The sequence below is a fragment of the Podarcis muralis genome, chromosome 7 (genome assembly GCF_964188315.1).
Source record: "Podarcis muralis chromosome 7, rPodMur119.hap1.1, whole genome shotgun sequence".
Taxonomy (NCBI): Eukaryota; Metazoa; Chordata; class Lepidosauria; order Squamata; family Lacertidae; genus Podarcis; species Podarcis muralis.
In genome coordinates this window covers 8,219,785-8,235,881 of record NC_135661.1, presented here as the reverse complement: position 1 = coordinate 8,235,881, position 16,097 = coordinate 8,219,785, and the positions used below count along the sequence as shown (strand labels likewise).

General features: G+C 47.4%; 1 protein-coding gene across 3 annotated transcripts in view; it reads right to left on the bottom strand.

The window, feature by feature from the left end:
• CMKLR1 (chemerin chemokine-like receptor 1) overlaps window positions 1-10,462 on the bottom strand; it is a 36,212-nt gene extending 25,750 nt beyond the window's left edge. Inside the window, exons 1-2 of one of the 3 annotated variants that reach the window (XM_077931160.1) lie at window positions 9,920-10,462; window positions 521-687 (exon numbers count right to left, since the gene is read on the bottom strand). The gene's annotated coding sequence lies outside the window, so the exon portion shown is untranslated. Of the gene's footprint in view, window positions 1-516; window positions 688-9,919 lie in introns of all 3 variants that reach the window. The other 2 variants (XM_028741346.2, XM_028741348.2) reach the window with 2 other exon arrangements.
• Between the last annotated feature and the right edge of the window lie 5,635 nt (window positions 10,463-16,097).

Below are 16,097 nucleotides of genomic sequence, written 5' to 3'. Positions count from 1 at the left end.
TCCAGTGAGCACTCAGGGCTGATTTCCTTAAGAATGGATGCGTTTGATCTTCTTGCAGTCCATGGGACTCTCAAGAGTCTTCTCCAGCACCATATTCAAAAGCATCAATTCTTCGGCGATCAGCCTTCTTTATGGTCCAGCTCTCACTTCCATACATCACTACTGGGAAAACCATGGCTTTAACTATACGGACCTTTGTTGGCAAGGTGACATCTCTACTTCTCAAGATGCTGTCTAGGCCTGTCATTGCTTTTCTCCCAAGAAGCAGGCGTCTTTTAATTTCTTGGCTGCTGTCACCATCTGCGGTGATCCCTATAGCCACCACTAAATAAAGTGCATTGTCTGTCTGTCTGTCACACAGAAGTAGAAGGGACCCTGAGGGTCTCTTTCTCTCCCTTTTGGACACCAACCCATCACTACCCCAATCTCTAGCTGCTGTGAGGCCACCAGGATCAGGCCAGCCCATCATCACATGAATCCTAGAATAGATGGAGGAGAGATGGAAAATCAGCTTACCTACAGTCAGGAAAATGCCAGTCTCCTGGGTCCACCCTTCAGAGGAACTGATCCTGGGCTATATCAACAGCTGCTCAGAGTTGGCCAACTGCGTTTGAATGAAGCCAGCATTTCTTACGAGGACTGCTGAAGTGGACTTGTGTTGTCTGGTGCCAAGAAATCAAGGTGTCCCTTTATTTAAGAGAGAGAGAAAAGCAGAGAGGGACTTTTGGATCTAGGCTGCAGAGGTTCCAGTCAAAAGCACCCTCCGCTGGTACTGGCATCTCAGTGAGGAAGTGGCTTTATTATTCTAAGAAATTGTGGTGAAGTCTTCCTTCCTTCCACAGCTGTCATGCAAAGTCAGCTGCATCAGCCATCGCAGGGATGTCGCCTCGCTTCTCCAAAAAGAGGCTATGGTCAGCATCTTTGCTGCCAGGGGCAAATTCTGGCCTTGTCAGGCAGCAAGCAGGGTTCTTTGGGTCACCAACCAGTTGTCCACACCAGAACACCAGAGTTGTCCACACCAAACACAGCCAATGTTTACACTGGGTGAGGGATTTAGGGCATAATATTCAACTATCAGATTGGGAAAGGTTATGGGAAACTGATTTGAAATTCTCGGCATGTTGTACGCTGAAAGAAAACTGGATAAAAATGATGTACTGGTGGTATTTGAATCCTAGTAAGTTAGCAAAAGTAAGGGATGTGGGTGGCGTTGTGGGTTAAACCACAGAGCCTAGGACTTGCCGATCAGAAGGTCGGCGGTTCGAATCCCCGCGACGGGGTGAGCTCCCGTTGCTCGGTCCCTGCTCCTGCCAACCTAGCAGTTCGAAAGCACGTCAAAGTGCAAGTAGATAAATAGGTATCGCTCCGGCGGGAAGGTAAACAGCATTTCTGTGCACTGCTCTGGTTCGCCAGAAGCGGCTTAGTCATGCTGGCCACATGACCCGGAAGCTGTATGTCGGCTGCCTCGGCCAATAAAGCGAGATGAGCGCCGCAACCCCAGAGTTGGTCACGACTGGACCTAATGGTCAGGGGCCCCTTTACCTTTACTTTAAGTTAGCAAAAATGTATAAGAGAAGTACAAATACCTGCTGGAAATGTAAAGAAAAAGAAGGTCCATTTTATCATATGTGGCGGACATGTAAGGTAATGAAAGCATTCTGGGAAATGATATATAATGAATTGAAAAAGATGTTTAAAATAACTTCTGTAAAAAACAAACAAACCAGAAGCTTTATTACAGTGGTACCTTGATTCTCAAATGCCTTGGTTCTCAAACGCTGAAAACCCAGAAGTACGTGTTCCAGTTTTAGAATGTTTTTCGGAAGCCGAACATCCAATGCTGCTGTTGGCTATTGTTTCTGGAGCACCTGCACCAATCAGAAGCTGTGCCTTGGTTTTCAAACATTTCGGAAGTCAAATGGACTTCCGGAAAGGATTAAGTTTGGTGCTTTTGTTTTTGCTATTTATTTTGTGTTTTTGTTTTTGAGGCTTTTTTGGTTAATTTGTTTTTGTGACTGTGTAGAACCCAGTTCAGTTACTGATTGATTGATTGATTGATTGATTGTGTGACTATGGAAATGGATAAAAGCCCCCCATCCAAACAATGACTATCATCAGTGCAGGTAAGAAAAATTAAAAAAAAAAAATATCATCTACAATACTGTCTTATTTATTTTATAGTACAGTACATTGATTATTGCTTTCATTTTATGGATCAATGGTCTTGTTAGATAGTAAAATTCATGTTAAATTGCTGTTTTAGGGGTTGTTTTTAAAAGTCTGGAACGGCTTAATTCATTTTGGATTACTTTCTATGGGCAAGCGCGCCTTGGTTTTGGAACGCTTTGGTTTTGGAACAAACTTCCGGAACGGATTAACTTTGAGAACCAAGGTACCAATGTATTAGGAACTGTAGGTACCAACATCCCAAGGGAACAGAAAAGACTTTTCTTGTATGTGACAACAGCCACACGCATGTTATTACGGTATCTCAGAGATGGAAAGAAGAGTCCGGACCAGAGAGGAATGGCAAATCAAGCTTTTGGACAACACTGAAATGGCAAAACTGAGTGGAAGGCTCAGGAACCAAGAAGACAAAAACTTCAATAAAGAATGGGGAAATTTTATAATTTATCCACAGCAGGAGACCACTGTAAACAGATGAAAACATTACCAGGATTTTAATAACACTTGTAATGGAGCAAATGTCATGGACAATATGGAAAAGTACAAAATATGGATTATGAAATAATATGCAGTTAAGAGGGTGTACAACAGGACCCGTGGAGGGGAAGGTGGGAAGATTTGGAGAAATCTCTAAATATGGATATTGTCAGCGGCTGCCTCAGGTCCCAGCTCACAAAGGACCCACGCCAGTTGCTCTTTATAAACAAAAGTCTTTATTGTGGTTCATTGTTGGTTTGACATCCGTGGCGCGCAGCGCTACGTCTGAGTCCTTAGACCGGCGAAGTCCCGTCTGAATCCGCCCCTCCTTTACACCAGTTCAAGACCCGAGTTTTGCTCCACCTCTTTCTCTCCTCCCTCTGCTCCTTTCTCCTCCGGGTCCTCCTGTCCTCTGGGGTCCCAACCCTCCTGGACTCTTCGGAGGCGGATTCTTCTGACTCCTCCCCCTGTCTCCGGCGGGCTTTGGGTCCTGGCTCCCAATCCGGATTTTCTGCTGTCCCTCGCGCCTCTACATTTGAACTTGGCGCGCGCGCGCAGCCGCCCACTTTCCTCCTAACGGCTACACTGCTCCCTTCACTGCTTTCTCCTTCCGGGAGGCTGGACGGCCCTGCTCTCTCCTCCGCCCCTCCACTCTCTGACGGAGGCGTGGTCAGTCCGGCCTCACTCTCTCCTCCTGCAGGAGGAGGCTTTTGTTCCAATCTGTGGGATTCTCCCCCCCCCCCCGCTGCGCTCTGGTGGGGAAGCTAGCCCTGATTTCCAGCTGCCGCTTGGCGACTCCCCACTGGCCCCCCTTGCCCTGACCCTGGGGGCCTCCTTCTGGGAATCTTCTGATTCACTGGAGAGACTCAGGGAATCTCTCTGGTCACTGTCACACCCTCCTGCGCTCCCCTCCGATTGTTCCCCTTCGCTCTCCATCTCCTCCTTCTCCTGTGGCTCAGTCCCTGAGCCCCTGACAGATATGTAATTTGGATTGCTAAAATGAATATTTGTAAAACCAAATAAAAATTATTATAAAAGAAAAGAACACACAGCCAATGTTGGACAAGCCCAGCACAGCAGGGGTGAGATGTTTGCTACTAGAACCAAAAGATCTATCAGCCCAAGCCAGGTGCAAAACACATATACAGTGGTACCTCTGGATGCGAACGGGATCCGTTCCAGAGCCCCATTCGCATCCTAAAGCGAATGCAGCCCGCGTCTGCGCGTGCACGGGTCGCGATTCGCTGTGTCTGTGCATGCGCGTGATGTCTCCGCATGTGCGAGCGGCGAAACCCAGAAGTAACTCGTTCCGTTACTTCCGGGTCGCCGTGGAGCGCAATCTGAAAACGCTCAACCCGAAGCTACTTTAACCCGAGGTATGAGTGTAACTAGAATGAAGTGATAGCGTGCCTCTGAGCCTAGGAATTTATTTTTTGTACCAGAACCAAACTGAGCTCAGATTTTATTATTTACATCCTGCCCATCTAACTGGGTTGCCCCAACCACTCTGGGCAGCTTCCAACATATATAAAAACATAATAAAACATTAAACATTTTTTAAAAAAAACTTCCCTCTACAGGGCTGCGTTCAGATGTCTTCTAAAGGTTGTATAGTTACTTATCTCCTTGGCTCAGGAGAGTCATAACTCCATACTCTCCAACATTTATCCAATGAAAATAGGGATGTCCTATGGAAAAGGTGGGGCATTTCGGGATCAAACCAGAAACCGGGACGGCTTCTGTAAATCTGGGACGGCCCCTGGAAAATAGCAACACTTGAAAGGTCTGCAAATGTATGTATATTAGGAGGGATTCTGTTATGTACTGAGTTGAATAGGGTCCAGAATGCAGCAGTCTGATTGGTCCTAGAACAATAGGGTCCAGAATGCAGCAGTCTGATTGGTCCTAGAACAATAGGGTCCAGAATGCAGCAGTCTGATTGGTCCTAGAACAATAGGGTCCAGAATGCAGCAGTCTGATTGGTCCACAGGAGCCACCCAATCCAGCTCCAGGCGGAAGTGACTCCGCAACCTGATTGGCCTACAGGTGAATCCCGGAATTAGCCAATCACGTGGGGCCCCTTGTGTAATGAATGTATATAAAGCAGACATTCTGGGGGAACTTCCATTCCTCCTCACCACTATGAGCTGAATAAAGAGCATGAAATCCACTCTCGACTCCGAGTATATTTCAGATTCACACTAAAATGCTGGTGGACTTTAAGAAGAAGGGGAGGGGGAACGATTCACAACCTGATGTGGAGGGCTGCACTTAAGGCTGGGAAGATGAGAAACTGCATCTGGCAGAGTCACCCCTCCCTACACAGCAGCCAGAGGCTCTGGAGGGTGGCTGCTAGTCTGAGTAAATCCTGGGCTGTGTAGGAAACAGGCTGGCCTGATAGAAGGCAGGCTTCCTGCCTTCTCTCTGCGACTAGGCTGACTCTGGTGCCAGCATTTGAGAAACCCACCAGATGCACAACCAATGCTTTCCGCTTTCTCCAACCAATGACGACTACAGGATGCTAGAATCCTCCAGGAATAGAAACTTTTCCTTTTCCTTTTTTTGCTGAAGAATGTCGTGAGTCATGCACGAGGATGGATTTGGGGCAGTTAATGCCTGAAATCCTGGACAGACACTGCAAGACAGCAGAAAATACGGAGCAAGGTGGACCAATAGTCTGTTTCAGTATAACACCGCTCCCTAGGTTCTTATGGCAATGGCTTTCCAGCATCTTGACATCTCCCTCTGCCATAGCTGTCAACTTACAGGTTTGAAAATAAGGGGCCAGCAGCCCAAATAAGGGATTTTAGTCAACCAGCTGAAATACGAAATTAAAAGGGACCAGATAATTTGGGAGAGCAGCACCGGTTTTTAGCCCTTTGTTTCCAGAGGTTGCTGCTCAAGATACCAGCTGATGAAACTGCAATTAAATAACTACAAGCAGGAACCACTTTTCACGCAAAACAAAGTCCAAGCTACGAAGATGCTGCTGCAGTTCTGTATCTTTTCTCTCATGCTCCATCTGCAGCTCTCAATTCCATCAGGTGGGGCGGGAGGAAGGGGGGGGGGAATAGCGCCCGAAGTAAACCCACAGATCAGACCATCTATGCTAGTCTACCACTACAAATCTATGGGAGAAGTGCTTGCAGTCCTTCCTCCACTTTCCCCCTCTATGGTTAGCCCTTGGAACACCTGCCCGCGCCTCCGCCTCCGCCTCCTCTCTCTGAACTGCTTTTTCTATGGTTGCCCTCGCTCTCCTCTCAAGGCTCCTCAGCAATTCATAAGCCGCGCCAGGCTGCCCATCTCATCCGGGTCCTTCGGCAGTGCAGCCGCAGTACAGCCTAGCGGGAGCAGCAGCAACGGGCAGAGGGGAGGCCCCAGGCAAAGACGCTCAGTTCGGCGGCCGCGAGGAGGATGACGGCGGAAGGGCCCAAGGCTCCTGCCAGTCCCGGCGGGGAGGGGCTCCCGGGGGCCGACGCTGGTGAGAGGAGGCCGGAGGGGGGCAGGGCGGGCAGCCAAGCAACACAGTTGGAGCCTCCCTCCTCCCTGGCCGGCAGGGAGGGAGGGAGGGAGAGGAGCTGCTTCCTTTGAAACCTGGGAAATTTAAGGGACATCCATCAATACAGGGACAGCAGCGGGACATGGCGCTGGGATAAGGGACTGTCCCTCCAAATAAGGGACGCTTGACAGCTATGCCCTCGGCCCCATCCTTTTAGCCAGAGATGGTGGAACTGAAGCTGGGAATCTTTCTGCGTGGAGAGGTGGGGGAACTTTTCTGACCCAAGGGCCATATTTCCCATTTTGCCAAGTGTCCGGGGGCCATGTCTCAGCAGAGGGCGTGACCAAACCAAAGATGGCCGTGGCCACACCCATAAATCGCACACAGGACACACAAGAAATAAAAACACCCTCATAGATTTTGGGCACAGTATTGAATTGGAAGCATGGATAAAATTATGGAACGAGGGTTTGAGATTCACTGGATATATGGCTTTGAAAGAGAACTTATTAAAAATGATTTTACAGATGGCATTTAACACCAACAAAATTGGCTAAAATGTATAGGAAGAGGGATAGAAGACGTTGGAAATGTAAAGAAGTAGACGGAGGATATTATCACATGTGGTGGACCTGTGACAAGGTGAAAAAATTCTGGGAGTTAATTTATAATAAGCTTAAAAATATATTTAAGTGCACCTTTCCCAAAAGACCGGAGGCTTTCCTGCTCGGCCTAATGAGAAGGGAAATTAAAATAAAATACCGAAGACTATTTATGTATGCCACAGCTGCCGCAAGGACTCTGCTGGCCCAAAAATGGAAAACACAAGACATACCTACTATTACGGGGTGGCAGATGAAGATGACAGACTTTGCGGAATTTGCCAAATTGACAGGAAGGATCCGGGACCAGGGTGACCAGAGATACCAGAATAACTGGAGTAAATTTATTGAGTACAGGGGTACCTCGGGTTACATACGCTTCAGGTTACATACGCTTCAGGTTACAGACTCCGCTAACCCAGAAATAGTGCTTCAGGTTAAGAACTTGCTTCAGGATAAGAACAGAAATTGGGCTCCGGTGGCGCGGCGACAGCAAGAGGCCCCATTAGCTAAAGTGGTGCTTCAGGTTAAGAACAGTTTCAGGTTAAGAACGGACCTCCAGAACGAATTAAGTACATAACCCGAGGTACCACTGTATTTAAAGGAGAACTGTAAAAGCTTAAAGACACTAGCAGGACTGAAGTATAATGGAATATAATGTAACCTATAATGTAAAATAGCAGAGATGTAAGAATAAAATACGCGATAAAAATGAGACAGGTGATACCAGTTGAAGGGACGGAGGAAAATCAGGACTCGGCAGAGTCAAAGGGTATATATTTTGACAAATGTATGGATTGTTGGGAAAAGATTATTTAAAGAAAACAACAAAAAATTATTTGAAAAAAATAAATAAATGCAATTCCAGGCCCAAAAAAAGAAAAAAAAGAAAAGAAAAAAGAAATAAAACCGCCCTTGTGATTTCTGCATTGCAGAGGGTAGGACTAGATGAGCTCTGGGGTCCCTCCTAAGTCTATGGTTCTATGAAACACAGGTACACACGCTCACATACATGGGTATGCACACTAATTCCCCACCACATCACACAATAGTGGTTGGGCGGAGGGGGGGAATAAATTTAAAAGCTGCCTTGGGAAATTTTATTTATTTATACATACATACATACATACATACATAGGGACGCGGGTGGCGCTGTGGGTTAAACCACAGAGCCTAGGACTTGCCGATCAGAAGGTCGGGGGTTCGAATCCCCAAGATGGGGGGTGAGCTCCCGTTGCTCGGTCCCTGCTCCTGCCAACCTAGCAGTTCAAAAGCACGTCAAAGTGCAAGTAGATAAATAGGTAGCGCTCCAGCAGGAAGGTAAACGGCATTTCCGTATGCTGCTCTGGTTCGCCAGAAGAGGCTTAGTCATGCTGGCCACATGACCCGGAAGCTGTACGCCGGCTCCCTCGGACAATAAAGCGAGATGAGCGCCGCAACCCCAGAATCGGCCATGACTGGACCTAACGGTCAGGGGTCCCTTTACCTTTACATACATACATACCCTGCCCAACTGGCTGGGTTTCCCTAGCCAGTCTGGGCGTCTCCCAACAGAATATTAAAAACAGAATAAAACAGGCACAGGCAAACTCGGCCCTCCTGATGTTTTGGGACTACAAATCCCATCATCCCTGACCACTGGTTCTGTTAGCTAGGGATCATGGGAGTTGTAGCCCCAAAACATCTGGAGGGCCGAGTTTGCCTATGCTTGGAATAAAACATCAAACATTAAAAACTTCGCTAAACAGGGCTGCCTTCAGGTGTCTTCTAAAAGTCAGATAGTTGTTTATTTCCTTGTCATCTGATGGGAGGGCGTTCCACAGGGCGGGCACCGCCACTGAGAAGGCCCTGTGTTTGGTTCCCTATAACCTCGCTTCTCGCAGGGAGGGAACCGCCAGAGGCCCTCAGCGCTGGACCTGTGTCCGGGCAGAATGATGGGGGTGGAGATGCTCCTTCAGGTCTAGTGGGCCGGGATTCATTCAATAATAAATGCAAACATCAGGAAAGCTCTTCTGGATCCATATCTAGTCCCATAATGGCTGTTCAAGTGACCAATGGAAGCCCCGAAGTAAGGCTTGAAGTTAGCTGACATTGAGGCTTCTTTATTTAAAGGTAAGTTTCTAGTCCTTAAGGTGGGGAAAGTATACTTAGAAGTGTGTCAACAATTCCTTTGGACATCTCAGGAGAAGCCCATGAGTGACTGCATAAGATTCCCAGTGATTTTGGGGCAGGGGTGGAGCTCGTAGCACTTTGCTCCCGTCTAACAAGTCAAAGAAGGTAAATGAATAATATATATATATATATTTTAATAAATGGCATAAGGTGGACTAAATGACCTACTGGTGCTCCCAGTTCTGTGATTCTCTGTTGCGAAAGCAGCTCCGAAGCCAGGCACTGGACCCTGGTGGAAAACGCCTTCGCAACACCTGCTTGTCTCAGCTTTCAGTAGGGAAATGGTTTTTGGATTACACAGCGCAGTGAAGTCACTGCGTCTCTGGGGCGCGCACACCCCTTCCAGAGGTTTACTGCCGATTAAACTATTTCACAACCACACAGAACTTCAGAAGAGGAGAAAATGTGCTTGCCTGGCGTTTGAAGTTCAGCTCTGCAGAAAGCGGGGGCAGAAAAGGAGAACCGAATCCAAGGCGAACAGATGTCAGAGCAGGAACGCTGAAGCCGCGGGGGGGGGGCTCCCCCAGATTCTCCTCTGCAAAGCCGGGTGGCAAATATTTTTCTGGCCGCATTTTATTTTCAACATCTACACCTGGCTTCCAGCGCATTTTTAACAGCAGACCACATTTGATGGTATCAGCTAACTATTTGAAATGGCACTGAGTCAAAAATTCTGTGCTAACTTCATTTGCACAACCAATCAGGAGACAAGCCTTTTTAAATACCAGAATTCAATTCTGAAACCCAAATATACATATTTGGCAGGGGGAGAATCCAAACTCAAGACTGAGATGGCCTCGTTTCAAACATCCATTCTCTTTCTTCCCATCTGAGCAAAACTGGCCTTTGCCAAACTGACAGAACAACTAAGCACTTCCAGAGGGCTCTCTTTCGAACCAGCCCCTCAAGTTCTGCAAGTTTTAGCTGACTCTAACTAAACACAGAGTTTGCTAGATGAAAGCAAAACACGAGAAGGAAATACCTTTGGGATTAGTTGAATTTTCCACCGCTTCTGCCTCGTAGCTCACACTTTTCTTCCCCATGAGAAGCTGCACCAATCTCTCCAAACCGTTGCATCAAGGCAGAGAGGAACATTTCCAAGTTCTTTCCAAGGAGCTGGTAACAGAGAAAGTCCTTCAGCAGAGGCGATGCCCTTTGCACATGGTCAGGAAGTGTTTGGGACTCCTCTTCATCCTCAGAAGTGGCTGTTCCCAGGACACACAGATCCTCTAAACTGAAGTCATGAAGGCACAATGTGCGCATTTCATCTCCCTTTTAAAGAACGGAGGAAGAGAAGAAGACGAAAGGAAACAAACAAGCCCCACCAGAATATCAGGATGAGAAATTTGGCAGGGATCCCTTCCCTTAAATCAGCAGCTGGAAGGAGAGGGTGTAACCCACTGACCTAGGAAAGCTGGCGAATATCCTGCTGGCGAGCCATAGGCTAATAAGGGCTGGTAGTGGGAAGAACCCGTTGCCAGACTTTTCTCCTTTCTTTTTTTTTAGCACACTGGGATTTTGCTCCGGGCACCGTTCAGAAAAATCAAAGGAACTGAAGTCTTTGGAAGAGAGACTGGCCTGTTTTATCTGATGAAGGTGCAACAGGCTGCACTCTGCAGGTGGGGACAGCATTGGAGGGGGGAGGGGCTATTCAGGTTAAAGGGGTTTCCGTACAAGAATTAGAACATAAGAACGTAAGTTGAGTTTGCTGATCAGGCCAAATGCCCATTCCTGTCCTCACAGTGAACAGCAAGATACCTCAATGGACACAAAAGTTGTTGAGTTTGTCTGTTTTTGCAAAATCCCAGCTATGTCCAGGTGTGTGACAACCCTGCCTCTCTCCTCCTGAAGCTTCCAACAATTGGTATTCAAAAACATTACTCATATCCTCCAACATTTCCACAATAAAAATGTTGTTTAGTTGTGTCCGAATCTTTGTGACTGGACCAGAGCACACCAGGCACTCCTGTCTTCCACTGCCTCCCGCAGTTTGGTCAAACTCCTGCTGGTAGCTTTGAGAACACTGTCCAACCATCTCGTCCTCTGTCGTGCCCTTCTCCTTGTGCCCTCCATCTTTCCCAACACCAGGGTCTTTTCCAGGGAGTCTTCTCTTCTCATGAGGTGGCCAACGTATTGGAGCCTCAGCTTCAGGATCTGTCCTTCCAGTGAGCACTCAGGACTGATTTCCTTCAGAATGGATGGGTTTGATCTTCTTGCAGTCCATGGGACTCTCAAGAGTCTCCTCCAGCACCAGAATTCAAAAACATCAATTCTTCAGCGATCAGGCTTCTTTATGGTCCAGCTCTCACTTCCATACATCACTACTGGGAAAACCATAGCTTGAACTATAAGGACCCAACAATAAAAATAGGGGCGTCCTATTTCATTGTTGTTGTTATTGTTGTTGTTATTATTTTACAATTAGACCCTGCCCATCTAACTGGGTTGCCCCAGCCACTCTGGGTGGCTTCCAACATACATATAAACATTGAACATTTTTTAAAAAAAACAAAAAAACCCTTCCGTAGACGGCTTCTAAAGGTTGCATATGGCTCAGGGGTCTCATAACACCATACCCTTCGATGAAAATAGGGATGGCCAACATTCCTACAATGAAAATAGGGGCATCCTAAGGAAAAGTGGGACATTCCGGGATCTAGCCAAAAACTGGGATGGTTTCTGTAAATAGGGACACTGGGAAGGGTCTGCATTACTGCCTGTGGAGGCAGAACATAGCCATTTTGGCTCGTAACCATTGGTAACCTGATCGTCCATGAATTATAAGGACATGAGAAGGACCCATCTAGCCTGGGGTTACCAAATGTCCCAAGTTCCCGGGCACAGTCCCCGAATTTGCAAATCTGTCCCTGGACAAATTCCATCCCCGGAATTTCCCCAGATTTGCAAATCTGTCCCCGGGAAACGTGGCAGTAGCAGCCTCAGCAGCCCGGAGTCAGCCTGTTAGCGCTGCTCGCTGCCGTTGCGCCTGCCATTTTCCCTGCGCTACGGCAGCAAGCATCTCCTGAAGCCAGCCACAGCCAACTGCACTACCAGGCTGGCACCTCCTGGGCAATGGCCGCCTGCCCATGACTCCTGAGCCTCCCTGATCTGTCAAAACAAAGGGGGAAGGAGATCAGGGGAGTCACGGGTGGGCGGCGCGCCATTGCCCAAATTTTTAAAAAACCTCTGTGCATTTATGTTTCACAGGGTGCGAAAGAAGGGATTGCACCTTTATACAACATGCATGTGTGCTTGGGCCCAGGGTCTTTTGCCTCACCATCTCCGCTACTGACTCCCTGTTGCTACTCAGCTTCCCCCCCAAAAAAGAGGTGTCTGCGGATTCATTGAAAAAAATCTGGTAACCATAATCTAGCCCAGCTTCCTGTTCTCACGGTGGCCAGACAGATACCTCTTCTTGGGAAGACAACAAGCTGGATTTGAGCACAGCAGTGGCCCTCTCTCTGGTCCTGCTCCACATCAACTGGCCTTCAGTGTCACAGACTGCAAGAGCAGCCTTCTGCGCTGAGAGAGCAGTGACCTTTCCCCAGATGGACAGCCAGACATCCCGGCAGCAGCCGGGCCACGAACCTCCCTCGAAACAGGCACCCACCCACTCGCACCGATGGATCTCATTTGCCTCTTTCGCAACCCCTTTCTGGTTTGCTCTGGCACCTGGTGGAAATTGTCCTCCGGGCTGCCGGGATGTCCCCCACTCCGGGAAGCGGGTGGGCAATGCCGGATGAGGCCAGAGAAGATGGGGTTGGGCGGGGGGGGGGGAGAGATGTTAAGGTTGTCTGCCTTTGCTCTCCCCTTCCATCAGCCGATTTGCAAAATAAGCAGCCCTAAGCAAAAGTTATTTGATTTGCGCAATGCACACTGCCTCAGGCGTCTTCCGAGGTGCAGATTTAATAGAGATAAATAATGCATTGTTTACGGGGGCGATGATGCCCCAAAATGCTCACGAGGTGGTTTTTCTGCCTGCCTCTTCCACAATCGCTTTGACAGCGAGTCCTGGGATGTTTTGTGTGCCTGCCAACTTTCGCTAGAGAGGCAGTTCTGCCCCCAGACCTTAGTTAGGGACTGTAAAGAGGTGTTTCCCTGCTTCAGGAATCCACCTGTGCCTTCGCGACAGAAGCAACACTGGCAGCAACTTCCATCTTCCCCCTCAGATAATAATAATAGGGACGCGGGTGGCGCTGTGGTCTAAACCACAGAGCCTAGGACTTGCTGATCAGAAGGTCGGCGGTTCGAATCCCCGCAATGGGGTGAGCTCCCATTGCTCGGTCTCTGCTCCTGCCAACCTAGCAGTTCAAAAGCATGTCAAAGTGCAAGTAGATAAATAGGTACCACTCCAGCAGGAAGGTAAACGGTGTTTCCGTGCGCTTCTCTGGTTCGCCAGAAGCGGCTTAGTCATGCTGGCCACATGATCCGAAAGCTGTACGCCGGCTCCCTCAGCCAATAAAGCGAGATGAGCGCCGCAACCCCAGTCGGTCACAACTGGACCTAATGGTCAGGGGTCCCTTTACACTTTACCTTTAATAATAATAATAATAATAATAATAATAATAATAATAATAATTTATTATTTATACCCCGCCCATCTGGCTGAGTTTCCCCAGCTACTCTGGGCGGCTCCCAACAGAATATTAAAAACACGATAAAACACCAAACATTAAAAACTTCCCTAAACAGGGCTGCCTTCAGATGCCATTGAAAAGTCAGTTAGTTGCTTATTTCCTTGACATCTGATGGGAGGGCGTTCCACAGGGCGGGTGCCACTACCGAGAAGGCCCTCTGCCTGGTTCCCTCTAGCTTTGCTTCTCGCAATGAGGGAACCGTCAAAAGGCCCTCGGCACTGGATCTCAGTGTCCGGGCTGAACGATGGGGGTGGAGAAGCTCCTTCAGGTATACAGATCTATTTGCATGCCTAACTACCAACGCACCAAAGGGAGAGGCAGCGACTGTCCCAGTCAACAGGCCTAGAAGCAAGAAGGTGTGTGATTAATGTGGGTGAGAAACTCTTTATCATCTGTATTTAATGATATGGTGGCGGCGGTTGTTTTTCTGAACCAGAACAGCTCTCTAGGCACCAAAAATGAGGTCTGGATTTTACTGGAGCAACAGAAGGAGTATTCCCAAAATGGCCACCGCTTGTTTTTACCCACAACTCCCTTCGGAACAATGCTAGGTGACAATGTAGCTTCATTCAGGAGGCCATGGGGTGGGGGTTAAAACGGAGGCCTGCCATTATTGCTTGAAACTGGCGCAACAGCGAAAGAAAAAGAAAAAGCAGTGAAAGAAAGAGCAAAAAAATATAGGCCTGCTTTTGTCCGCCTCTCGCCCTCAATTCAGGTGGAAGTTCCTTGAGGAGAACTGTCAGTCCAGCCCTAATGATATAATGGGCACCAATTGCAGAATTCAGCTGTTCTGCATGCAGAATTTGGGCTCATCAGAAAGACAGTGTTGTTTTGTCTTTTCTTTTCCTCTTTTGATTTTTTTTTACTTCGTATTTTTGTTATTTCTTTATTCCCCCCGTTTTTGTTCCTTTAGAAATTTTCTATTCTCTACATAATTTTGTTTTCTTCATATGTAAAGAGATAGCATATAATGTTTGTATAGATATGGAAATTTTTAATCAATAAAGAATATTAAGAAAAAGAAAAAGAAAGACAGTGCTTTTTTCTAAAAAAAATGTTTAGGGGTACTCTCATTTTGACTCAAGAAAATCCCTATTTTATAGTTCAAATCGGTGGGGGGGAATACAGTAAATGGACAAAAGTACAAAGATTCACAAAATGTTTAGGGGTATGTGTAACCTCAGAAACAAAGTACTGGGTGCAATACTGTTAAGTTGTGGGTGAACATATCAGACGACACAGCGATTCTTCAAACAGCTCTTGTTTATTCACAGGCCAGAACAGAACTGAAGGGTTCAGCCAGCCTGCTTATATAGAGCTCAACTACAAAGAAACAGTAACCACTTTCTGTAACTATCCAATCACTGAACGTCACTTTCAATCCCTTATTTGCATATGTGGACCTGAGTGAAAACTATCTACAGTATCCCCCTGCTGGCCCAGGGTGAGAACTTCAGTACATAACAAATACATTCCATGGCAGCCGTGGGCAGGCCCAGCGACGGCCAGCCCCTCAAGATTAGGGGGGGCGGTTTTCCAGCCCCGTCCCAATATTGGGGGGGGGGCTATGTCTGTCATCACGCCTTCGCCTGAACAGCTGCCCCAGGAGTGCCAATGCCCTCAGCCGCGCCATCAATTACAAAATGTAAAATATAAAAATATAAAATATTTAAAAATATTTAAAAATATTAAAAATATTTAAAAATATTTAAAAATATTTAAAAATATTTAAAAATATTAAAAATATTTTAAAATATTTTAAAATATTTTAAAATATTTTAAAATATATTTTAAAATTCATTAAAAAATTATAGACTGCTTCGCTGTAAAACAACAACATAACCCTCCAAGGGGCTTACAAAAAACATATAAATAAACAGTGCTTTTCCCCCCTAGAAAATTATGTGCCAGTACTCACCATGAAGGGACGCGGGTGGCGCTGTGGGTAAAAGCCTCAGCGCCTAGGGCTTGCCGATCGAAAGGTCGGCAGTTCGAATCCCCGCGGCGGGGTGCGCTCCCGTTGCTTGGTCCCAGCGCCTGCCAACCTAGCAGTTCGAAAGCACCTTCGGGTGCAAGTAGATAAATAGGGACCGCTTACTGGCGGGAAGGTAAACGGCGTTCCGTGTGCTGCGCTGGCTCGCCAGAGCAGCGATGTCACGCTGGCCACGTGACCCGGAAGTGTCTCCGGACAGCGCTGGCCCCCGGCCTCTTGAGTGAGATGGGCGCACAACCCTGGAGTCTGTCAAGACTGGCCCGTACGGGCAGGGGTACCTTTACCTTTACCTTTTTACTCACCATGAAGCTGTTACAATAAGCGCCACACTTTTTAACAACAAGAAAAAGAGATGCCGCCGCTGTGTACCCGCTGAAGAAAAAGGCACTGTCAATAAGGAGAATTAACAGGTTAAAACTCGCACCAGCTTTCTAAACATACAGGTAGGTTCCTCTAAACATACAGGTAGGGAGTTCCAAAGGGTAGATGCTGCCAAACTAAGAGCGTTTACAAATGTGGACTGGGCTTTA